General features: G+C 44.6%; 1 protein-coding gene across 3 annotated transcripts in view; it reads left to right on the top strand.

Moving 5' to 3' along the window:
- Positions 1-25,942, top strand: part of rerea (arginine-glutamic acid dipeptide (RE) repeats a) — a 124,243-nt gene that overhangs the window by 14,387 nt on the left and 83,914 nt on the right. For 2 of the 3 annotated variants that reach the window (XM_085781774.1, XM_085781776.1), the window contains exon 1: positions 18,549-19,297. The exons of the other annotated variant lie outside the window; for it this stretch is intronic. The gene's annotated coding sequence lies outside the window, so the exon portion shown is untranslated. Of the gene's footprint in view, positions 1-18,548; positions 19,298-25,942 lie in introns of those variants that run through there. 3 annotated transcript variants of the gene reach the window in all.

The following is a 25,942-nucleotide window of genomic DNA, read 5'->3' as shown; positions in this document are numbered from 1 at the left end:
GGGTGTGTGTGCGTGTGTGTCTCCCTCTCTCTGTCTGTGTGTGTGTGTGTGGTAAAATGCTTATGTGTGCTGCCAGTGACTGGCTCTCTTATGCAAGTGACAGCTGTGGGGTCAGAACAAAAAGCTGTCTATTTCCAAAGCAGCAGACCTCCTCATCCTCCTGTCCAACACACACACACACACACACACACACACACACACACACACACACACACACACACACACATACAGAATAAGTCAGTGGGAGAATTTGGGGGAGATGGGATCCCTCTGTCCTATTTGGTTTTCCAAACAAGGCTATGACTGAAACATATTTTCATTATGGATTCATTTATCATTTTTTCCAATTCATCATTTTTTTTATATATCTGGTCTTTCTATCACACAGTTCAAAGTAATATTTTAAAAGGTGTTTGTAAAAATCATGTTTTTTGTGTGTTTATTTGCAAATCATCAAATTTGGGAAACAGGGGAGAGGAGCTTGGTCAGTCCCGTTGCTTGGGGGCATATCCGAGCCCTCCTTGTTGTCAGGCTACTCTTCATTTATTTCTGTTTATCCTAATGGAGAGCGTTAAGGGAGGGATGTAATTAATTGACCCTGGCAGCTCAGAGGGGCTGTGGATGAGCCTGGGAGCAGGTGCTGACGGGGCTGCCCACCATCTCATACTCCAGTCCTCATGTCGGTGTGCATATCTCTGCCGAGTGCCCAGCACTCCCCGCTGACCGATTGGCTCAGACGGCTCTCAGTAAGTGCTATGATGCTGGATGCCTGAGCAGCATAATACCAACTAATGCCTGAAGGAGCGCTCTCCCCATTTCTGTCTCTCCTCTTCCCCTCAGCTGCTGCTTAGCGAAGCCTGGCCAGTGCAAAGCAGAGCTGACTGCCTCCTTTCTACCCTCACTCTGCTCTGCCTGGCAGTTTATTAAAGGGAATACTAGCTTTTTCCTCGCGCCCGGGCGTTTGATTTTCGACAGCAGCAGAAGCTGTCATGGCAGATAAAAGGCAGCGGGCCCCAGAATTACGGTGCACACAGCATCTGTATTTACTGCGTCATTCTCCCTGCCTCTGACAAGGGAGGAGGAGGAGAGGAGGAGAAAATGGAGGACAGGCTGCTGCATTCATGTGTCTTTACATTGACATGTCTCATCAGGGAGAGAGGTGGACAGACAGTCTACAGTGAAGCCATCAATCAGCCCTTTTCAAAGCGCCTGTCCAGCACACTGTAATGCTCACACATAAAGACTGACAAAAGAAGGCATTATTGCTGCCGTTGACATATTTATATAAACTCTTCTCTTTTTTTCATCTGGCTTCGGTAGGGTGATCGTGGTGTACTTGCTCAAAATGTCAAGAAAGCACTTTAATTCTTGAACCGAGAAAAAAAAAAGAAGAAAGATTGAAATTATTGCTGGTGTTGCCTTTGATTTTAGTGTTTCACATCAGCAAGCACCAAACATATAAATGATACAGTTGTCATATGAAAATAGTGTCATCTGTGATTTGTTCTCATCGTGGGTGTAATTGATTGCTCAGATGTTTGCCACTTTTACTTAATCAGATAATTGGTTAAAATGATTTATTTTCATTTTCATTTATTCCAATTTTTGTGAAAAAAAGTGTGTTTCGCTCCGAGCCTCGTCTTGAAAGCGACTTGAACAGAGAGACCCATTTTCCTGGCAGTGTCCCAGGCTAAGTGAGGCTGTGGGTCATGCTAATTTTTCATCGGCATCATTTCATTGAGCTTTAATTAACACAACAAGGATTCTGTGTCCTCCAGTGTCATCCACTCAGACAGCTAATACAAACTCATTAGCCTAACTCCCAGTAACTCTAAAACAAAATGATATTACACTGCTTACTCTTATATTAGAATTGATTGTATGGATGTATTCATCCATATGAATTAAGGTTTTCAGATCACGTCCTGTAGGCCGTTTCATCTGCATGGTGTCAAACGTGGAACAACAAGCCTTTTTTTTATTTTTTTCTTCTTTAAATGCAATGCAATCCTGTCGCTAGTTTGTTTAACCCGCCTCCGCTGCGTTCGAGGCGACCAGCTGTCTGTCTGTCTTGGTGCATCTTGACGCTCTAGCCTGTAGACTAATGTATTCATGGCGCTGCCACGGTGAGAGGCATTACTTTACCTTTGCTTAATTGAGGGGAAACTCCCCTGACACCCGCTTAGCACAGCACTCGGCTCGCAGAGCGGCCAAAACTCAACCCCAGGAGCTGAGGCCACTGAACCCTGACTGAGAAATAACACAACCCGAGACCACCCAGGGACTGCCAAGGGGAGAAATGATTTAATAATGTTGATGAGATATTATACCAGCCCTTCCTCCTCTGTCTCTGTCTCTCTCTCCCTCCCTCTCTCTCATTGCTTCTTACCTGGGGAGGGAGACGGCTCTGACTCGGTGCCTGAAGGTGTAGTTAGATGGGGCTGCTAAATATTTCATACCCTAAAGACAGAGACTCTGAGTAAAGGAAGAAGAAGACGCAAAAAAAAGGGAGCAAGGGGGGCAAAAAAAATCAGTGCATAGGGTTTTGACATGGATTGTGGAGGGAGGTTAGGGAGTGTAGTCAAGGGCAGTCAGGGCAGGCTTGTAATTGGCTGACACCAGAATATATCAGTGAAAGTGTGTGTATGTGTGTGCGCGTGCAGTCAGGCAATGTCTGAATACTCTAAGGCCAAATATATCGCTCCAGCCAGACTGCAATGCTTTCAGGGTGTTGATATGCTGCCATCACCTTTCACTAGAGCGAATGTTGATCTCAAGTACAACAGACATAGTATATTATTTTCTTTGGGCTCCAGCCCTAAAGCCCCCCCCCCACAACCCCCCCTACTGCTCTCTCATCCCCTCCTACCTTTTGCAGCGATACAGGCAAGGTCCCATCTGAGACTCAGCATGACAGCTCGACTGAGCTCCTGCCTCATTTTTAATTGTCCCATGCCCCAGGGGCTGCTGGGAGCTAGCAGGGCGGGGCTGAACATTTTTTTCCCGGGGGGGTGAGAGAAGAGGTGGGTGACAGAAACACTCGCAATGTCAGGTGCAGGTGTGGAGAGAAGAGACGGAGAGAGAGGGGGCCTGACAAGCTCGCCACGGGGAGCCGAGTAGTGGGAAGCCATTCACTCATGGGAGAGAGGATGGAGCTTTATGTAAGAGGAAAGTGCACAGAAGGCATCCGTCTCCCCGCTCCAGCACCACAGCTCTCACTGATAGATATTATGCAGCTGTTATCAGCCAGTCTATTAACAGACACTGCTGCTAGAAATGTATTCAAAGAGCATAGTGTGGCCTGAGTGGTACCAGAGCGATTGATTTTTTTTTTTTTTTTTTTTTGCACTGTGACTCATAATATCCTCTGTCTTCATATTCAGAAAAAGTTTCATCATCATTTCAGGACTTGAAGAGTCTGTTGGTTTCTCTTTGTCTTATTTATTCATCATGGCCCGACTCTTCCTCCAATAACATGTCAGATTTGATGAAGGCTATAGATGTGACTTGTGTTATCAACTGCATTTACATGGACTGCAGCAATCTCACATCTGACATTCCTCTATATATGTGGGTTACTACTTCCGTATGCTATAGCCCAATTAATATCTTTAGCCGCCTACTCCACATTATGTTGCAGGATGAGATTCCTTCCAGTATTCAGTCTTGCACCACACATCTCTCTGTGTCCCATTATAACCTTTGTACAGATTCCACTGCGCTTTGTACCATACATCTTTGCAGCTACATGAAAACTACATAGACGGTAGAGCGTGTTTTATCAGGATGCCAGATCGTTGCAAAATACTTTTCAAAGCTACCAAAGCATTCCATTAAGGTGTGCACGTATCTGAAACGCTGTTGAAAAGGCAATTGGAAAATGTGTCTGATGTGATTATGCATTCTCTGACCATGACCATACTAAAGGTTTTGTGTAATTGGAAAGTATTTTTACATTCAGTATTCATAATATTGTCTGAATTTGGGTGAATTACGGAGGAATCGTAGCGCTCGTAAACATTGGCCATTGAGTCGTTTTTAGTTAATCATCTGAACAATAGCTGAGCTCTTCAAGGCTGCTGGAATGAAATGTTTTGCCGCCGAGAGGAAGCAGCAGCGTGGTTCTGGGTCTCGCTCTTCCTGTGTCGCTGGCACAGAGACGTCATCTAACCAGTCACGCTGGGGTCAGAGGCTCTGGAAATAGCTTTAAGGGGATTTGGGGGGGTGGGTGCGGGCTGCGCTGATAGCATACCTGCCGTTACCCTGAGATGTTATCCAACATGCAAGCAGGCCCAGTCCCCCCCCCCCTCCAGCTGCCGTGCTGCGCTCTGGATTGTTCTGCAATACCTCACACAAAGATGGAGTGGGGCCATTATACCTCTGGCTCTGTAACACTCCCTGCAGACACACAGACATACACACTTGTGCTTACTTAACACCTGCACAAACATGCATGCACATCGCCACTACATCTAGCTCTGTTTGTATTTGTCTTTGCATGTACAGATGATCTCACACACACACACCTATATGCGACCCCATACACACACACACACCAAACTAGATTGCGCTGTCGCCACAAAAAGCAGCAGCACAGGCAGGCTGGCTTTTCACAAAGGGTCAGAGTTGACTGCAAATTACAGCTGGTGGCCGACCAAGGCCAGTGATGGATCTCAATGCACTCAGTGTTTATCCACACACCTGCACCCCCCCCATGGACGGCAGCACAGCCGAGAGCACACAGCCATTTTGTAACACCTCAAGGAACTCTCCCCTCTCCTCTCCCTGTATGAGGAATAGATGAGGTGGTGCCATTAAGTGAATTTGCTGTTATTTCCCCAGGCTCTTAGCTGAAGATGTCAAACCTCAGCCAGCGAGGCAGCCAAGGATGACTGCCGACTCAGTCAGAGGCAAAACACACACATGCACTGCACACTCTTCTGCCACGCACATGATCAGCTTTCATGCTCCTGTGTAATTTATCAAATTGCTTGGGCATGTGATGAATGGGCGCAGATCTCAAAAGGAACAAAGGCATTAGGTTTGCATTAGGTCGCTGTTATGCCCATGTAACAGCTTAGAATTTAATTACAGTAAATGGTAAACATTGTATTCACATTTTTCTGAAACAATAATTCAGTAGGCCTAATTGCTTTGTAGTTTCACAGACTACACTTGAGCAATTACACAAGTGGAATCGGCTTGTTAAACAAAAAACTGTTCGGTCCAATTACTTACACTGCAGACTACTGTATTCCCTTTAGTGCGTGGAATGAGCAAGTGCACTTACTGTTCGGTATAGGTTTTCTCACAAAATGCCCACACCCTCACATCTTTTCTGTAGAAAAGGCCAGCTCTCTCCTAGTGGTTTGTCACAGTTCCCCATTGTATTACACACTTCATACTCCAACCCCCCCCCCCCCTCTTTTTTTCACTCCCTCCTCTTCTTTGCTTCCTAAATCATTTCTTTACATGTGTGTGGGTGCCCCCTCTCGCTGTGATTCTGATACTTCATAACGGCAGGAGGAAATTGAGCTGACCTTGAGGCTGCCGAGCTCCTTTATAATGCTGATGTATGGGGCTGTGGGCGCAGGCAGCCAGTAAGTGAGAGGCATGTTTTTATTTGCCGGGGAGCAGGGCCCAGTGTCAGGACACATAACAAGGTTCATTTCTCGCCCACTCAAGCTAGCTAGTATGCCGGGAAGCTTAGTGTCAAGTATTCAAGTCCACTAGGTGTGATTTAGCTGCATTAGCCTTTGTATACTGGAATAAGTTGCATCATGCTGCCTAAAGGATGATGATAGGGCGAAGCCACAAACAGGGGTAAAGCCTGTGGGTAGAAAAGGGTTCACTAAAACGTGATTAAATTGTGCTGCTGCATTGCAAAAAGTGTCGCTGTTTGCATGGCTCAAGGTTGTTGCCACAGATGAATTCAGACGCGATTGTTTCTGGCGAGTTTGCGTTTTGCAGAGCGAGCAGCAGCAGCAGCAGCAGCAGCAGGGCCTGTCGTTTAAAAGCGACACAGTCTCTTTGACAACCTTATATCACCCTGGCTGTTATTGGTGTCATTATTTGTTCAGCGTAGATGGCCCACTTTTTTCTCTTCAGCAGCTCTCTGCTCATCAGAGCAATCAGCTACCTCCTAACACAATCAGGCTGCTCTCAAATTACAGTCAGGATTGAGACCAAGTCGGTGGCAGAAAAAGAAAGAGAGGGCTTATGATTCAAGCATGAACACTATTCAGGAGGTTGACACGATAAATGAATATTTGTGAATAAATGCAATCGAGGGCAATAGCCTTGCAATAAGTGGAACCTTTGTAATGTAGGAAGATACATTTTCATGAGAGACGTGTTGATGGAGCTCTGTTGCTGTCTTGTGTCTGTATTTTTTTTGTTTGGCTGTATTGATTGATATGATATCATCAACTGTTTTCATTAGTTTGTCCACTAACAGCAACAACAATGGAGTTTAATTAACACCTCTAGTCAAAATTCACTCAGGGCTGCACCTCAGGTCAAGTGATTATCTTATTGATTTATCATTGAATTCTGTGGTTGCAAAAAAAGATAATGAAATGAGATGAATTGAAATGTTCATGGAGCCCATTGGGATTTTTACAAATGTATCAATCAAACTGAATATATTCAGTTTACTAGCAGCATAGCATAACAGCGAAATTAGAAAACCTGAACCACTTAGCAATTGTGCCAGTGTTTTTTCAGTTAATTACTATAGTTAATTTATTTTTAATCAATGATAAAAGTCCATTCAATGTATTTTTTGTTAATCAACTAATTGTTGATGCTGTAAATTAAATATTAAGCCTCACAAACCTCCAACAGTTAGATATTTAGTAATTTTTATCCACCCCTCATTTGAACAATCCTCTTGAGACATTCATACAAATACTGGTAGTAATGTAAGTGTTGATTTTTCTGTGAACATATAAATCAGATGGCATTAAGTCAAGTCAAATCGAAGCCTATGCTGATGATGGGGAAAAAAACATGTTGGGAAGCACTAGTGTACTTTAAATTTTCTGATACGGACTACTGTAACAACAGAACTATGTCTTCCCATTTATTTTGCCCTGTACTATCTGCACCATAGTTACGTTGAAGATACTATACCTTTTTTACACGACTGTAGTCTGATCTTCAGACTGCCAATTTAAATGTAAGAATCATACTGTGTCCAATAATCCTAATACAAGAGCAAACCTACTGGAGTCAATTTACTATGGTGATGCATTTCAGTCTTTCACATTGTGTCTTTAAATCATGAACAAAACCAATGTGCCTTTGCACAGGCTGTAAGTTAGAAAGCATTCTCATTGGATTGGATGGGGTTGGATATTTGCAGGCTTCTTGCTAGTTACATGGTTTTCTAAAATTGAAACCACCTTCAGACGGTGGGTAATTGTCTATTCACAATAACAAAGGCACGTTTGAAATATTATCCAAGTGCTCATTTGTTTTGACCATGTTAGGAATGTTAAATAGTAATTTAAACTCTAATTTGGAGCTTTGTTTGTAATGGTAGTGGTTGACATTAAGATGAGCGGAGGAAGCTCGTCAGCCCTGCCAATTCGGCTCACTTCTCATATGGCACAATTCCACTTGCCTAACCCCATGTCTGGATGCTGCACTCTGAAAAACAGGCAAGGACCCAATTCACTCACAGCCCATCCAACAACACATTGACTGTGTGCAAAATATGTTTTAGCAGCTTAACAGCAGCAGACTAATCAATTGATCCAAATTTTGCTGTCCATTGATCTTGGCACACCCCGGGTCCAGACAATTACGGTGCATGTATGATAATGATATCATTAGCAGCCCGTGGCCGATCTATTAGGGCAGGGGAAATGCCAGTTAAAACCACCCAAACCATGCATAGAAATATTTGCACTGCCAAATGCTGTGGAGAATGGTCCAAATCTGCTTTGCAAATGCCTCCCTATCACTCTCCCCTCCCCTCCCGCCCCCTCTCTCCTCTCCTCCCCACCTCCCCACAGTAACAGTAGCGCGGTGGAGGGGCGGACGAGCCTGCTGGTGCTGCTGACTGACATTCTGCGTGTTGATGAATGTGCTGGCCTGACGGCTCAATGTGCTTACCTAATAGGAGCTGCTCCACTGTCACACTGAGTTTCTCCGTCTCTCTTTCTCTCTCACTCACGTCTTTCTCAGAGCTAGTCAGGAGAGAGCGTTCCACTTGGCTGGCCACTGCAGCCTCCATAGTCTGTTTGTCAAAGGTTAAAGGAGCTGCTTCACAATTCCCACTAATCACCAGGTAATCGCGCTTGTTTGCCTTGATAGGTGGCTAAGGTCAGAGATGATGACCGATGCGCAACCATTTTGACTGAGAGAGTCAGGCTGCTGCGTGATTTCCAAATATGGTCGCCAAGCTCTCTGTGTACTGTGTGGTTCACGATCTTTGCAGATTTACACATTTATTTTCATACAGAAGTCCAAGTACATTCATTTATGTTGGACTGGACCTCTTGCAGCAGTATGTTGTCTCCTCTCTGGATGCCCCTCCTGGATCTCTGCTCAAATCCTAACACACTTGACACCCGCCTCTTGAGTGTGGAAATTGTGAAATTGCAGAACAGGCTATCTTTAGTTTCTTCGTGTGGGGGTGTTTTGAAGTGGTTAAGTATGAGCCCTGTGTTAAGATAGCGGACAGCCAGAGACATTCACAGAGTGGGAGAGACGGACTAAAGTCATGAAAGCAAAAAACGCTTGTGTTTGATGTTATCAGATTTCTGCAGGGCACTGGTGGTCTGAAGGGATTGGGGTTTCAGCACAGGATTTGGGGATTGTCGGGTCTCATTGCGGCACAGTGGACATTAGCACACGAGTGCATATTCAGATATTAAGGGGGGCAGCTAAAGAGGGAAAGGCCAGTTTGTCATCGTCCACATCAGCCCGAGGCGCTCGCATATAATACCCCTCAAGTCTAAGTGAGCGAATGTGATCTTGCACACATACCAAGATATAGGAAAGGACATTTCTAGGCCTGTTGAACTTGTTTTAGTTGCTATATTGAGACTGTTAGGAGAGTCTGAGTGGGCAGTTGAAGGAACAATGTTCAGCTACTAGTGCTATTTGGATACAGACTCTATGCCGAGATATGAGCAGATTAAAACGCAGATAGGTTAGTCACAGACTGATTTTAGAGGGTTTAAAAAATAAAAAAAACTGTGAGACAGATGAGTCCCTCCATGTGTGTGTGCTTGATGGCCACATTGTCTGTCACCGTGGTAATCTCAGAGTTACTGAGGGGGATTGCAAAATCAATGTGAGCTATTCATACATGGATCTAATCCTCAGCATTACTGCCATTTAATCTGTGGTTATGTCGGGGCTCTGATGGCTCTAATGCTGTCAAACAGATGTCCCTGCTCAGCCACCCAGGTTAGGCTGCACCTGGCGACACCATTGAGCCCTGGCACTAGGTGGCCCGCCGCACATTTCATCTCGTCTTCCAGGTGGCATCTATTGTGTGAAAACACGCGTTATAACTACACGGTGCATCTAGAACAAAAATCTAAGACAACTGTTTAAACCAAACATCCACAACCTCGAAATCTTCTTTGATCATGCAGTCAGGATAAAGATTTTGTGATTATCTGGATGGTTGTTGTGTTTATTTGTGCCACTTCTTCCCTCCGAGTGCCAGAGAACAGTATACCTCGCTCGCTGTGCCGTCAAACAGTGCTGAGATTGCACAGATAGAAATACTTTGATTTTATTCACGGCGCACCTGGTGTTATTTTCTGATTCAAAGCCAACCAGACCATTTCACTTTACAATGCCGGCTGAATTCAGTAGGTGTGCTGCATCAGAAGCCGGGAATGAATAATAACAAACAGTATAATTTTGTACATCTGGTAAATATCCTGGGATGTTGCTTTTGGTGCTTTGCCTTGTACAAGCTTGGCTGCTAATAGATATATCAGCCACACCCTCCTTTTTTCAAGGGGAAACAATGCAAACAAATCTCATCCCACAATGCCTTGCACATCAGTTGTTCATCTCGTCTTACCTGCGAGGTGTCCTTGATTTTTCTCATCATAATCAGAGCTACACATAATGACATACCACAGACACATAAGCTCAAGCTATGCTGTATATTATTTTACCCACCTGGAGAGATTTTCCTCGTTATTTCCTCAGTTTTAAAAAGCTTTATATAGCGGATAAAATGATCAAACTGCTGAAGCACTTTAATTGTTTTGAGTAATATAACAAGATAAACAATAGCTGATAATTGACTACAATGTACAGGGTTGATGAAGAGAATGAGACAACTGTGCAAGGATAACAATTTGTCAAAATAAAGATATGGAGAGAACAATTAACGACTGCCGCCACGCGCAGTAGACGTGCACACACACACACACATACACACGTACACACTCCCAATCTGTGCAGCACTGAAATGCTTACATTGAAATGTAGCAGATTGTAGTGAGTGCGTGTGTGTGTGTGTGTGTGTGCATGCGCTGCGTTTCTGGGTGTTAAAGAGAGTAAATGCAGGGAATCTCTCAGTGTGCGGATGCTGAATGTGAAATGTCAATGTTATTGAACAGGTGCTGCGAGGCAGAGCTGTGATGTTTTTATTTCCAAGCTCTTGTCGAGCGAGGCAGAGAAGAGAGGGCTCATGGGATAATGGGGGAGGTTCGGGGGTGGGGGACTGAGTGTGAGTGTGCTTCTTTGTGTGTGTGTTTTACAGTGTGTAGCAGGTATGAGTGCCTAGATCTATGTGTATCCAGAGTTTATTCCAGGGTTTATTGAGGAGAGGGAAATGAATACTGGCTTAGAATAAATGCTCTCAATCTCCTCATTGAAAATGTTAACTGCACTGTGAATAGTATTATTTTTTTGTTCACCCTCGTGTCTTTCAGTGGCTGCATTCACCATGTGTTCCACATGATGCCAAATATGGCAGCCGTCTTCACCCATGCATACACCTCTACTGTCAAGCTGTTATCACCTCATTTGTTCCATTTACACATCATTCATGGTTTTTTCCCTTCTCCTCTGTGTGTCTGTTTTTTTCCCTTCGGTTTTTTCTCTTGCAGACTGTCGTTGTGTCAATACTTGTTGAGAAGCAGTGTGGCAGGGAACTAGGAGGTGAATGCAGTCAAGGTTAGTCAACAATGTTTCACCACAACTGGAGTGCTGACTAACGCAGCATTTTCCCCTCTGCCCTAACCCCTCTGCCCCCCCCACCCCACCCCACCCCTGCCTCCTAAAAAATGTTTCTATTCCTGCCCCACCCAGTGGACTGCGATCATGTTCTCTACCTGCCCATTTTGCTCCCTGGACGATTCCTCTCCATCATCATCATCTTCACCCCTTGTGCTTGCGCTTCGTCTTTCCTAGCCTCTATACTCCTCCCTCCCCTTCTCAGCCATCACTCCTGATACTTTCTGTTCTGCTGGAGAGAGCAGCTCAAGCCTGTCGGTGCTCATTCGTCCCTTAACTGCTAACTCATGCTAACCCACTCTTGTGTTTGTGTCTGGATGCATTATTTTCCTATTTTATGTGCAGGACATTTTCTCCCTCTGTTTCAGCCAGTGCAGTACTTGTCTCATGGTGATGTTACAGATTCAAACCAACATATACTACACAACCTTTCTTTTTTTTTTTTTTTGCACTGCAGTTTTTGCAATTCTATGTTGCACTTTGTGCGCGTATGAAAATGTGATTACTGTCTTGCCATTTCCACTCCCCTCTCCAGCCATTAAAAAAAAAAAAAGAGGTGAGAGAAATGTCCACAACAGCAGCCGGAGAATCCAGTCACGATATAGAGGGGGGCTGCAGTTCAAAGCCGACTAGCAGGTTACTTAATGAGTTTGGTAATTGGCTTGCTTTGGCCTCCGCGCATCCCTGCCCTCCTGCTGCTGACGTGCGCAGGAATAGAGAGAGCTACCGATTGCACTCCCTGCCTTGCTCTGTCTTTCCTTTCCCTCGCTCAACCCATCCATCTTTCCCTCCACCCATCCCATCCCTCTTCCATGAGCTGACTTAAGGAGGCAACGCTGCATCAAGCCTCCTCTGTCTATTCCCTCCTGCTCCTATTATGAAAACAGTTAGTATGCTGCATGTTAGGTTGGTTTCCACTCTGCTCAATATCGAATATCACCACTGTGTTACTCTATCTCTCATTCCCTCAGTCTCTCCCACTCGGTCGCTATCTCTTACACGCACGCTCACTTTCTGCCCTGCACACAAACACACGCATACACACACACACACACACGCACACACACTTACACATCTATTATATGTTAGATGCTTCATGCATTATGCAGAATATGTGCATCCAAACAAGCAATTTGCAGAATTTCCAGTTCACCACTTCTGAGTAGTAATTCTCTGTGTGTCCACAACAGCATAATGAGAAACACAGTTCCATGCTCAGTTGATTTATAAGTCCAAACAATAAAGACAAAGAGGAGCAGGCTTGCCATGTAATCATAAATGACACTTAACATATTATTCTCAGATTTCAGCACATTATCTCCTCAGCAGAGACATCAAAGGGACAGCTATTCTTCTTGTCTCGTTGCTCTTGTAATAATGTGTAGTGCAGAAAAAAGGCACCATTACGTGCCCGCACACTGTCCTTTACCCGCATGTTAAATTATAGTTGGAGGACCTTGTGAGTTTGCTCTAGTTGACATAGGTTTGGTTTTTATTTATTGCTATATTTGTTTGTATAAAAAAGAAGGTTAATGCCTTTGGGGGGCTGCACCAGTGAGGCTAACCAAATATACGTATATCCTGGCTAATGAGCAAGCTTCCCACCTTCTTGCCGATTCCATTAATTTCCATTTTGTACCTTTAAAATCCATAAATAAAGCCTGCATGCATTAGTAAATGTATCTGTCTCCAGTTGCAAGACTGCTGCCAAGCTTTTTATCTACTCCCACAGTGGAACGGTTGATTCTGAACGCTGCAGGGGTTGGGAGGCCAAAGCACAGCTAAGTGGCTCCTCTTGACCTCAGCAGTGATCTCCAAACTGTCTGCTCTGACTGCACACAGACCGATTTTTTTTTTTTTTTTTTTACCCATTCGCTCCCACAAAAAAAAAAAAAAAACAGTCTAATCTCACAACACAGCCTCAACACCCTTCTGTGTGCTGTCTCTTTGAATAACACATCCTTTTCTCACCACACCCAGTGCTGACATACTGACCGTACATTTGCCTTTGAGATCACTTCTCTCTGCTATTATTCATGCCAAATGGTTTTTAAAAAAAAAGAAAAAAAAAAGGAATGTGAGAAGAGTGGGATGGAAAAATCCGAGATGTGGAAAAATTAGCTTGAACGATTTGAGAATCTTGTTCCTCTGACCTACAATGGATGTGCTTTTTCTAGTTATCGCTATCTATCTGTAAACTAGATGGCTGAATCATTAGCTTACACACTGAGAGCGGCCATGCGTGACCACAGGAGAATAATTGATTTCTGAATAAGCATTGGTACCGGAGAGAAAAGAAAAAAAAACTGTTACAGCTTTGTGAGCCATTGCGCCATATTGAGCATCTTAATACGCATGTCATGAATTATCGTGTGTGGAGTAAATTTATTTGTTTTACATGTGATGAGCCTCAGTTTCCACCCCCCACCCACCACCCCTATACCCTCTCTCGTTTTTTTTAGCACAGCAACAGCACGAAGCTGCACCTCTGCTCACTGTCCATAGGGTGGCAGTGTATGGAGGTGAGACAGCCATGTGCTCTGTGTGAAATGGAGCAGTCCCTGGCTATCTGAACAGATTAGCTCGGAGACAGTAACCACACAGGAATCACACACCCCAACCGCCACTGTCTTTCTTTTTTTCTTTTTCTTTTTTTTGCTCTCACAATCATGGAACACAATTTGCTCTTCAGGACTGCTGATCACTTTTAAACACAAGTTTCACTTCACTTGAATAGGATTTTCTTCTTTTTTTCCTTAACTGGATCCAGAGCTCAGCACCAGACACATGTACTGTTTGTTTATCTTGCTGTGTCTTTGTTCACAAAAGGATTTGCCTGAAATGTAAACTTCCTCTTTTGCACCACAGCCTGCACTCTGTCTCTCCGTGGCCCTCCTTGGAAATACAGGCTCATTCCTCAGAGCCTGTTCTCAGTGCAGCCATGGCAGGCTGAACTACTCTTTTATTCAGATGAATGAGGCCCTGTTTTTGCCTGGAGAATCAGACAGACACAGACAGTCCATGTGAGAGCCTGAAGAATGTCTGTGGAAAGTCAGAGCTTTAGTGAAATATCATCTAAGGTATTACAACGTGTGCATTTCTTTGTGTCTGTTTGCGCTTTCCGTGTATGTGACTCTGTGGTCACACACACAGATTTGGCTGATTACTTTCTGGTTCTCAAGCATGTCACAATCTGATGTCTTGGCCTCTTTGGAAATACCAGACTGGTAGAGATTCTGTTTGTTGCTTTGCGTTTGGTTCATATACATCAAGGTTTTCAACTGAGCAAGCAGGTTTGCTGTGTTTCTTCTTTTTCTTCTTCTCACTAACATTAGAGTGGTTTGCTTGCCAGGTAGCAGCTATCTCCATCTGGAGTAAGATTTACCTACATTCATTTTTATATATGTATGTATATGTGCAATAGTTTTACCAAATGGCTGTTGTAAGGAAGTTTCATTCTCTTGAGTAGCTTGTGTAGCTTGGCAAGGAGATTAGACATATGTAGCCTACAAGTGTCTTGGTTTTCAGAGTGTTGCAAGGCTGCCAAATGTGACTGTGAATAGCTATGTAAACAAGATAGCTATGCGAGGCTAGACCTTGCACTGATTGCCTTAAGTGAAATACCATTCTTTGGCTCCCCACACATTTTTACAACTGTGTTAATGATCTTGAATCAAGGCATACTAGGTAGCAGCTTAATTACTATCTGTCTGTTTGGATCGTCTCCAGAGGGCATCTTTATTTTCAGTTAGTCTTTTGTCACCTTGATAGGGTTTGTTGTATAGAGACAAGTGTAATGTTTATTGTGTAAAGGTCCTTTTTTTTTCTTTATTAATGAAGTCTTTACTCCGTTGAGCAATTTTCTTCTTAGCCAAAGCGGTAGTCCTTGAAAACCTTGAATCCTCATATCCACAAGCGTGTGGTTTAACCATATTTAGCTGAGTAATTTCCTTGAGTTACTTTGTTGGGAGATTGGAGAGGATTGTTTTATTGCTTCCCCTTCTCTCAACCCCCTCCAGGCAAAGTCTGTGTTTTAATTAGTCATGTAAGACCCTATTTTCCCTTTGGATTCCCCAACTTGTAAAGTGCTCTCTTAAGAATCCATGAAGGCTAAAAGGGGCAATGAATGATTTGAAGTCAGCTTTTTTTTTTTGCTAGCCTGCCAGCAGAGAAGGGGGGGGGGGGCTATCAGCACTTGCCGTCAGAATGAGGAACAGTAACTTCAAGCAGCAGTCACACAGAGTCTTTGTTCTTTATGGATATAGTACGTGTGGCGAAGAGAGAGTCACTGCTTTAAAGCCCCATCTGGAATAGCTCTGTTCAAGTTTCTAATACGTGAAGAACGGCTCCTGTAGATAATACCTGCCTGAGAATGGTAAAATGGTCTCAAGGTTCAATCTAGCACATCTGTTCTTCCTCACTGTATTATGTTTTGGCAGCGGGGAAGTTAGCTTGTTACACTGCAGAGATTTAGTCGTGTGTTAAAATTGAGCCTCTGAAGTGCACCCCCACCACCACCACCACAACCTAACCCTCCCCTTGGTTTACAAGTCTGTTTTCTTCTCTCTATCCCTTTTTCCTTCAACTTGTCTGCTCATCCCTGGTGAATGTATTAAATGAAGTTACTAGATATGAGTGCTTAAGAGGCCAGGGCCTCTGAGGCTTGCCAAGTCTCTCACAGGCTTGGCTCAGTCATCCATGTCACTTTTTTCTGTTGTTTCAGCTACTGGCTGACTTATTTGTATTGCCGAGCACTTTCTCTCCCTCTCTCTTGCTCTCTGTGTTTGCTGCCTCTGAGTGGCTTGTTTTTCTCTGGCATGGAGAAATCAGGCTAAAGCAAACAGTGTGTGTCAGCCACAGCTTTTGTTCAGTATTCATTTTTAATGAGCGTAAGTGGCTACAGAATCCTATAAACCATAAATGGAGTAGTCAGGCAGGGGAGAGAGTGGAGGGAGGGGCTGGGTTGGCCTTTGATTCAGTGGCACTCTTGCAGTCTTTTTTGTTTAGTAACACTTGTACTAATGATTTTTTATGTGAATGAAGAGAAAACACACATATTCCAGAGTGATATTTTGTGTTGCTTTTATTGTGGCGCTTTTTTTCTCTCTCCATTTTTTAGCTGCTCTTACAAGGAATTGTTCGCCTTTAATAATCTTTAGGAAAAAAGTGTCATAGAAAAAGTGTCATTTTTCTCTTTTGAGCAGCGCACAGCTCTGTTAGATTTCATTTCCTCTGAATTCAGAAAGACGCACCAAGTAACCGGTTTTTGTTCTGTCGGGATCGAAGGCACTGTAGCTGCGGAGGGGGGGAGGGAAAGGAGGGGGGGTGCTCAGGGAAAAGGTATTGTGATGGGCCGTTTGAATGCTGAACAGAATTGAATAGACACAGTCAGCTTCCCAGATACATGCTTAGGCCTGTAGAATGTGGAGTGCTTTGCTTGTAACTGCACCGGTTGTCTCCTTTCATTATCGGTTAATGGTGCCCAACTTGACAGAGCCATGTGATAAACAGAGGAGCTGTGAAATCCTGGAGGTGGAGTTCCCGTCTCCCTGATAATGGGATCTCATCTGCCAGAGAGGGGAGCCTGCCCCGCCAGCCAATCCAGCTTTGCACTGCACCGCCTTCAGACAGGATTCACTGCACTCAACCTTCCCTTGCTTTCTTGGGCCAACTTAAGCCTGACAGACCTACTGAGAGAGGCTGGCATCTGACTGGTTGTCTTCTCTGAACACATGATAGAATCATTTTTTGGAGCCTTTGTATTTCTTTTAAGCTTTGATTCAGCATAGAGAGACATGTACCCCCCCCCCCCCCTCTTATCAGTCTCGGATGCTTTGAATGTTTGCGTCGCTGAGGAAAGGAGGCAGACTACGTGTGTGTCTGTGTAAATATCATAAATATTGACCTTGTGAAATGTATACATACAGTGATAAGGGAGGAGCGGTGGCTGCTGTGGTGTTGGGTTACTTGTGTAGAGAGGGAGGGGACGGGGGACGGGAGGTGGGGGGGTGTACAACTTCCCAGGACAGTTGCCTCAGGAACTGGAAAAAGGTTTTTACCAGCACTTTGTTGCACAGCTCAAACCCCCACCCCCTCCGCTTCAGAGACGAAGACGACAAACATGGTTCGGAGCACAATGAAGGACCCCCTGCACATTACCCTCAACTCAATTTCCTTACTGCCCGTCTCTCCTGCTGCCCGTGTTTGGCTGTAGTGCAAAAAGAGCCCAATGCACAGACTATTTGCTGTAGTTAATTGGATTTTGACAGTGATCCAATATCATGTTTAAGACAATGAAAATGTGTCAAGCCACTCGCTCACTGAAATGAAAATCATCCTATTAATTTATAACTTACCGTCCATCTTTGTTCTGCTCCTCTCACATGTGTAAGGGAGACTGATTTTTTTTTTTCCTTAATAGTGAAAACAAACTGCGTTGTGTATAACCTACCACAAAATGAGTACTGAGACCTTGGAAAATAACCAGGATCACATTTGATGTGATGTACAGGCTAACCATTTAAAACCAGCCACCCAAATACAGCTAATGGACTATTCACATTATCAACCCTGCTTGTTTCTGCCTTTTTAATGGGTGGGGTGACTAATTAATTCATTATCCAAAAATGCAAATGAGCTCCACAAGCCTGAGCAGCATTCAGTCGCCTCCCTCTTGTGTATTTCCCCCAGCAGATGCATATACACTAATGTTGTCAGATATAAATCAGCGACCTGCGCATCAAGAACATCATTTTGTTTATTCGTCTGTTTAACCATTAAAATGTGTCGATAAAAAAAAAAAAGACAATTGAGCCATTATGTACAAGGCACTATCAGCAGCTTTTCGCTGCTCTCATTGTCTTTGCCGCTGTGTTTCAGTCACATTCCCATAAGCGCTACCACATTGATCGGCTGATGATGGTCGGTCGGGCCACTTTGGCTGCCGTGCACCTCGCTTCCTGGTTGTAGTAGTTGCACGCAAACGCACGCACACACATACATAAATACACACACACACATACACACACGGTGCATGCAGTGTGTCCCTACGGAGCCGCCATCAATCATCAGCCCCATTGGCGTCCCCCCCCCCCCCCCGCAACAAAACCACCACCGCCACCCTTTTGTCCCTGATGATTATTTGAATCCAGTCCATGTTTTTGTTTCGCTCGGATTTTTTTTCCTCTTTTTTTTGAGTGTGGTCGGGGTAATTCTCCTTCACTAGTGTCTGGATAAAGAAAGACTAGGTCAGCCATGTGGATGCGTCTGTTGAACAGCTGAAGAGGAGGAGGAGGAGGAGGAGGTGGAGGAGGAGAAGGAGGGGGTTCACAGAGACGGAGGGAGCGATAGGGAGAGCGTGGAGAGTGTGCGAGTGCATAGGAAAGACACAGAGAGGGAGAGAAGAGGGGGGAGAGCGTGTATGAGTGTGAGCGTGTGTGAGTGTGAGCGTGTGTGTGTGGAAAAAGGAAGCGGAGCCTGTAAACGGCGAACTCACTGGTTTCCTTACCCCCTCGAAATAACTATTACAGCGCTACAGTGTTATAGCCTCCTACTACTTTTCATGTGGACAGTATCATCGACAGCAACAACAACACGGCCAAAGGGACTAGGAGCAGTTTGGAGGAGGGAAGAGTTGGGGGGTGGTGGTGGTGGGGTAGGGGTGGGGGGGGAGAGCCGGGTTAGCTAACGCTGTTGTAGTAGTAGTGTTGCTGCTGCTGCTGCTGCTGCTGCTGGTGGAGGTGGAGGCGGCGGTGGTGGTGCTGCTGCCTTTTCCTCGGCGGTTTCGGACGTGAAGAGTCTGTCAGTAAAGTGAAACCGTCTTTTGTTGAAGCAAGTGCTGTGCTCGCCCCCCTCCCCGAGAAGAAACGAGGGGGTGAGAAAAAAAAAAGTGTCCGTGTTCTTCGCCTTCGCTTTGTCCCGGGACTTGGATTTTGGCCCGGCTCCGCTTTGCCTTTTCTTTGCTTTTCTTTTCTTTTTTTTTCGGAAGTTCGGTGGGTCATCTCGGGCAAGGCTCGCTCGTTTTCACAACTTGTTTGCAGGCAGGCTCCGGGACTCCAAGAAATCACCAGACTGGCGGGTGAGTAGTTGAATCCAAAAAAAAAAAAAAAGATTGCAGGATGGTTGTGGTTGGTGGAGGAGGGCGCAGACACGGGGGGGAGAGAGAGCAACAACGTGTGGGTGATAAAGAAGCGGGTTTTAAGCAATAGTGATGACTAATGCAGAGTAGCACTTAGATTTAAGCTTTAAAGTGGCTCGATTTTTGTTTATATCCGGAGGAGGAAACGCGTGTGACCTCAAGTCAAATGTGTGTGCGTGTGAGTGTGTGTGTTTCCTAAGTGTCGAAAGTTGGCTGCATTGTTGTTGTAAAACTTGTCTCTGCCTCTATCGCTCTGTGTAACTGTGTAACAGACCCTTAAGCAACCTCCATGACCTGGCCAGGTCTGTAGCAGGGGTTCAGCAGCTAATGGTTTTAGACTGAGAGTAATAACAAAGAAGTAAACAAAGAGAGAGAAGAGCTTAAATGGCAACGTTGCTGCCCAGGAAACACACTAGGCTACACACTACACACACCAGAGCTGTTAAACTACTTGCTCGTGTGTATTGGAGGAGTCAGTCAGTTTCGAGGAAAGAAGAAAAAAAAAAAAGTTGTCTTTTGACAGGGAGAAAATGTTGAAATAAATCTTGATGAGTCAGTGACACATAAATTTGACGGCTGGGATTTCCCCCTGTTTCACTCAAAGGGTTGACTGTTGGATTTACAGCCTTTGCTCATGTCATAAATTGATTATTGGACTGTAATAATGGAAAGTATCTTTGTGGTATTGTGTTTTTTTTTTTGGTTGTTTGAAAGAAGTACATAGAGATTGTGTGTGAACCGGTTGTAAACTGTTGAAGGACCACCGAATTAACTTGACACCCCCCCCCTCACACACACACACACACACACACACCCTCTGCACCCCAGAGGCTGTGAACTCTGGCCCAAGCACATGCAGCCCTCACAGTGGGGTGGGTGAGAGAGTTGGGGGTGGGGGTATTTGCCTGTAGTTGAAAAGAGCAGGGGGGTGCTGCTGTGATGTGTGTGTGTGTGTGTTTTGGAGAGGGCAGCTTAGGATCTGAAAGCAGACTACAGTTATTTGTCTGAAAGGCAGCTTATCCAATGTTTTCCAGTTATAGTAAAAGAGGGAGGAGGGCTTGTTTACTTAAATCACTGTAACATTGGCCATAGTAAGTCTTCATGTGACTCCAGTCAGAAGTGGAATCCACAGGCACAGACGCACAAAGAAAGCTTCAGCCCTGAAACAAGCTTCAAACTGAGGACTGCTTTCAGTCTGTGCTTTATAAATATAAATATATATAAAACAGTCCCTGTCTGACAATCCCTCCCCTACTGCTGAGTGTTTCACTGAGCTATTACATGGACTCAGATGTTGCATCACTAATTGTGAGGAGCTAATCTCCACCATGCCCATGCAGCTTCCTTTGGCAGTTTTTTTTGTCCCCTTGCTAGTTGAGAAGTGACCTCTAGCTTAATGATTCAGATGTGATTAATCCACTTGAGTGGGACGACACCGCATAGCCCTAATGCATGACACAAGCTCTGAAGATAATGGATGATTGTTGAAACAGAAAGGACATCTACTCCACATTAAAACCAGTTAGAACGGTTTTAAGGCTCAGTCGGTTTTAAATAACCACAGGAATGTGAATATGTGATATTGTATAAGTCACGAGGTGCAATCAGGGTTAAAGATTGAACAATGGTCGTCTTTCATGATGCTCCTGTCACTCTGAACAATGCCAAACTGTCAGTCAGCACTCTCTGCTCTTCTTAAGTGTGGCTGATCTTTGATTTCAGTGTCATTAACAGATGGAGTTTAAAGATCTTACAGATGATCAGCCTCGCATTACCTTTTACTGTTGATTTCCAGGCAATGTCATACAATTTTTTTTTATTTTTGCCACCGCTGTTATAGAAATATGGCAACCCAGAGTGGGGTTAGAGGTCATATGTTGGTGATATTCTCTCACTGTGTCACTCTCTTGGAGGTGTCTTTTTGTTAAAGCCTACTGAATGTTTTTTTCTCTTTCGTGGTCACTGAACTGGGCTTGGGTTAAATGGAGAAACGATAACCGGTAGTGAGACAGAAATCCTCACGGTTTGGCAGCTTCATACGGCTAACATGCGGTCACAATCTCAGTCGACACTTGTCATGTGGGAAAACTTGCATAACTTGTATTTCTGAGCACATTTATTTTAAATGCCCATCCTCCTTACTTCCCTGGAGGGTTAGGATATCAATTTAGTCTCACTACTTGTGGACTGAATGAAAAAGGAAGTGGTGGTCAGCCCTCTCTTTAATGGAGTTGCACGCAAGAGCTTGAGTTTGTCTGCAGCGTGGGATTTGTATGGGAAGAGCGCACTGCGTGTTTCACAGTAAGGCTGCTATCAGATCAGAATATAGCTGCCTAAATCTTAATTATGTACACACGGCCATACTCGCTGCTGGTATCGTTTCACATCATCTCTATTTGGAGTGCTCATACCAGTGTTTGTGGGGAAATGAAATCTGATGTGCAACTTGATCTGGGTCTGAGTCCGCAGTCTGTTGTTGATTCGTGTAAACCAAGGGGGGGAAGCATAGCATGGTAGCGGTGTGAGTCACAAAACAGGAGTCTCACCGCTGACTAGGTACAGAGAGAGCTAGTAAACATTCAGCTCACATACAGGCGCATGTATGAGTGTCACCTCTGAGGAATCTGAGGGGCGATATCCGGATCAAAGGGGCTGTTTCTGACCGTACAGAGAGGGAGAGTGATGCCTCATAGAGTGAGGCTGTAACGGTTGTCTAGCTGCTCAGAGGCGGCTGAATGTTTGACAGGGCATTGGAAAAACGTTATTTAATCTGCTCGCATGATGGCCCTCACTGGGATTGCACCATGCTGCGTCCCCCCCCCCCCCCCAACCACCTTTTTTTCTCCCCCTCCCTGTGTCAGGATGATGGCAATTCCTGGCTGGGAGAAGAAGAAGAAAAAAAAACAATGTCTCTGTGTTGTTGTTGGTGATAGAAAAAAAAAAACTGTCTCTGTGTTGTTTCTTAACAGTATGATGTAATGGATAGAGAATCAGAGGGATGAGTTGTAACTGATGCTGTGTTAGCGGGCTGCTCATTTTCTTTCTAATGAGTGTGTCTGCTGGGGTCTTGATATCATTTCCATTTGACTATTAGCCCAAACGGCTCATCGAGGCGACCCGGGTGTTGTGATAATAAGCTACATGAATGAAAACAGATGTGACGCTTGACCCATTAAAACAAACTGTAAGATGGTGATCAGGTAAATGGATGTAGATTACCACTCTGGTAGTTTTTTTTTGAAGCCATGATGTGAATGTGGCTTGACTGCACTGCATATATCGCAGCTGCTTAAAAGGTATTGCTTGCTGTTGCTGTTGCTGTTGCCCTCCCACTTTTGACCCCAACAATACAGAAATGCGAGAGCTGCCATGTCATAAAGCCGGGCGGAAAATCAATGAGGAGTCATGGCTTCTATACCATTGTTGGTATCATTTCCATCCCCCCCCCCCAACACAAGAGCAGACTCATGGTTTTGTGCAGCGATGATGAATCTCCTCAGATCTTGTTGGTTTCTTTGGAGCCGTTTCATTTCTAAATGGAAACGAGGAGCGAGCCGGGGCATCGCTTGACCTATCGTCCTTGCAGATAGTGGCGTACCAGTGACTCATTTAGAATGCATTAACCACAGATTGACATGGTACACATGAAACAATCGTAGCGCTGCTAAGGAGGCAGTACCCTCTGGTGGGTGACTACTGAAACAGAGATGAAGGACTGGAGAGGTGCTTTGATTGTTCGCAGAAAATTCCTTCTGATTTGTTGTGTGCACAGAGGAAGAGGCCGATATCTTTAATTAACGCAAACCTCTGGAGCCGACGACGAGTGAGAAATTGGTATAATTGAAAATAGGTCCTATCTCCTGTTTACCCCCCCCCCCCCCCACTCTCTATGTCTGTACATCCTTAAAGCAGCTGAGCCCATCGGAGGGCACTTTCACACATGTTAAGTGGGGGGACATCTGGCCTCGTTAATTCAGTGCATGGTCATAAAGTGGAATGGCGATTCCCCACAGGGCCGCTTGCTCCGAACACCGTCAGATGGAGCCTGTGTGTCCTCAGTGCCCCCCCCCCCCCCATCGTCCTCCCTGTTGACTGTCCCTCTGACACCAGCTCTGACACTTCAACAAGAACGTCCTCGCAGATCTCGGCTCGATGTTCAAACACAGGTGCAGATGTCCGGGGAGGATAGAAGTGGCAGTGACAGTACATAAATTGTCATCTGCTAGAATATATAACTGCGCTACCGTTAAGCTTTAATGTCTGGCTTTGACAAATAATTCACTTAGCACAACAAAGAAGACATGAGATGCTCTGTGGGATTTTTTTTTTTTAGAAATTTACTGCACCTAAACACTCATCCACCCCCACTGCGCATTGGATATCAGTGACTGTGTTCATTAAGTGTGTGTGATATATGATGAGTGGGGTGTCAGTCTATATTCCAATATCTACCTCATGTCCCTGAATCCTCAGAAACGGTAGCAAGTGACAGCAGCAGCACAAAGCATTCATGTGGCGCATTCGTAGCCTATTTTAGCAAGTAAACATTTAATGTGTTTAAATGTATCACGTCCTTATTTATGCATAGAATCTGCTGTTAAGTCTGAATTATACATTAGCAAATGAATAATGCATCAGTGCCATTCCTTAATGATTACTTGCCAGGCAGCGAATGGTGATATTTGCTGATAAATTTACCCATTGATCTTGCTTGTGTTTAACCAGGCTTGTAGAAATGATGTCTGCTGCTGCTGCTGCTGCTTATTTTCTGTGTAGGGAGGGTTGTTGTATTTCTTTTTTTTGGTCAAGGATGTAATCAGAAGCAAGCTAATTGTATGGATTTTTTTTAACAAGATATCTTTTTAAAAATGACGAGTGAGCTTGGGGAATTGAAGGAAAATGGTTTGAATGAGACTTTCCTGAGCACCCTACTCCGTATCTGTTAGATCTCACTTTTACTATTTTCTCTAATATCTCAGTCAGCGAGGTTGGTGTGTTTACATATTGTTCCCTTCATGGCTGCTCTTACGATGAGTGGTTTATCCCCAGACCTCGACAGATCAATGTCCAATTACAGTGTTGCCTTGTAGTCATTACACGACAGAGTATGTTTGTTTGAAGTACAGTGTCTAGACGATGTCTGTTGGGCTGGTAATTTAGCCCATACTTTGTGAAGGTTGTCTTTTGATACAGAGTCTTTATTGGCACTGCTCTTAACAGCTGCACCGGGCCAGATTATTGACACATTATCCGTATAATGCTCTGAGTCTAGCGTTTCCTAAGCCTTGAAGCAGAGCCCGTTACTGTGCAGATATATTGCTGTCAACACAATGAGAAAATATTGACTTGTTGTCACTCACTCATTTGATTAGTTGTGCGGGCGATTCTGCTTTTCATTTGTCACCGTGGCAACGTAAGTGGGAAAACACAGCAACAGCCTCTCTCTTTTTCTCTCCAGAAAATGAAGCAGTGGAGCATTGCGGACTATCACATCTGGAAAACCTCTGTCTAAGCAGGAATGAATGTCTTTATCACTCACGGTGTATCATTGGCACTTGTCAGCTCAGCGAGTATCCACCAAAAGCCAACATTTGACAGCTTTTCTCACTGCAGAATGTGCAGCTGCGTGGGAGTGATGTACTCCAACAACTCCACTTTGATTTTACAGCTCAGTTGAGTGAGATTCATCCGTATATTTACAGTGTTGGCGGGTTACTCCATTTTCTTTTGTCTGTGAGGAGAGCAGCTTAAAGCAGTCTGCTGCTGCTACTGCTGCTGCTGCTGCTGCTGTGTGTGTAAGCCAGGTCATAACGAGAGCACCTTACATTTAATCCAACAGGATTCATCAGTGGCCTTGTTCCTCCAAAAAATAATGAGGTAGACGGTAAGGGCTGCCCCAGGCTGCATGTAGGGAGATGATCTCTCTGAACCGGCAAATCATTCCTGTTTTTTATGCTAAAAAGACAGGCTAATGACTATTCTTGATGTGTGTCAGTGCTTTAAGTTAACTAGCGTTAATTCACAGAAAGATCTAATGGGTTTGATTGTCAAGCTGAGTCGAGGCAGTCGGTGAGAAGCTGGCGCTCGGGTTGGGGGTGGGGAGGGGGGGAGTAATTGTTTTTGCTGGCGGTGGTTCTCACTGGAAGGGATGACTGCACAATCCAGATATGTAAACAAGAAGAAACTGAAAGGCAATATGTTGATACCTTGTCTGTTTCCTCTTGATCAACCTAGCTTTTTGAAATGCAATTTCTGAAGCTTTGCCCAAAAAACCGCTCTTTGGATTCAGCTCGGCGGTAACGGTTTGCTTCACAAACCTGCGTCTGCTCAACTAAGCATTTCAAACATGTAAATCATATGTGTAAATTAGAGATCTTGAGGAAATCATTAACTGTGACGGCGCGCCGTAAAACAAAGAGAGGGGAGAGTTAAAGACAACAGATGCTCAAAGGGTTTGATTCTGCTTATTGGTGCATGACACTTATTTGTGCAGCGGAGGTTCACAAAGCTTTCACAGCACAGACAATGATGCCGTGTCTTGCCAATGCCCTGCCAGTCATCTGCTCTCCAGAGGCATTTGCAGCA

This window comes from Trachurus japonicus, chromosome 7 (genome assembly GCF_045865225.1).
Source record: "Trachurus japonicus isolate A0001 chromosome 7, Traja_1.0".
Taxonomy (NCBI): Eukaryota; Metazoa; Chordata; class Actinopteri; order Carangiformes; family Carangidae; genus Trachurus; species Trachurus japonicus.
This window is presented reverse-complemented; position numbering and strand designations above follow the sequence as displayed.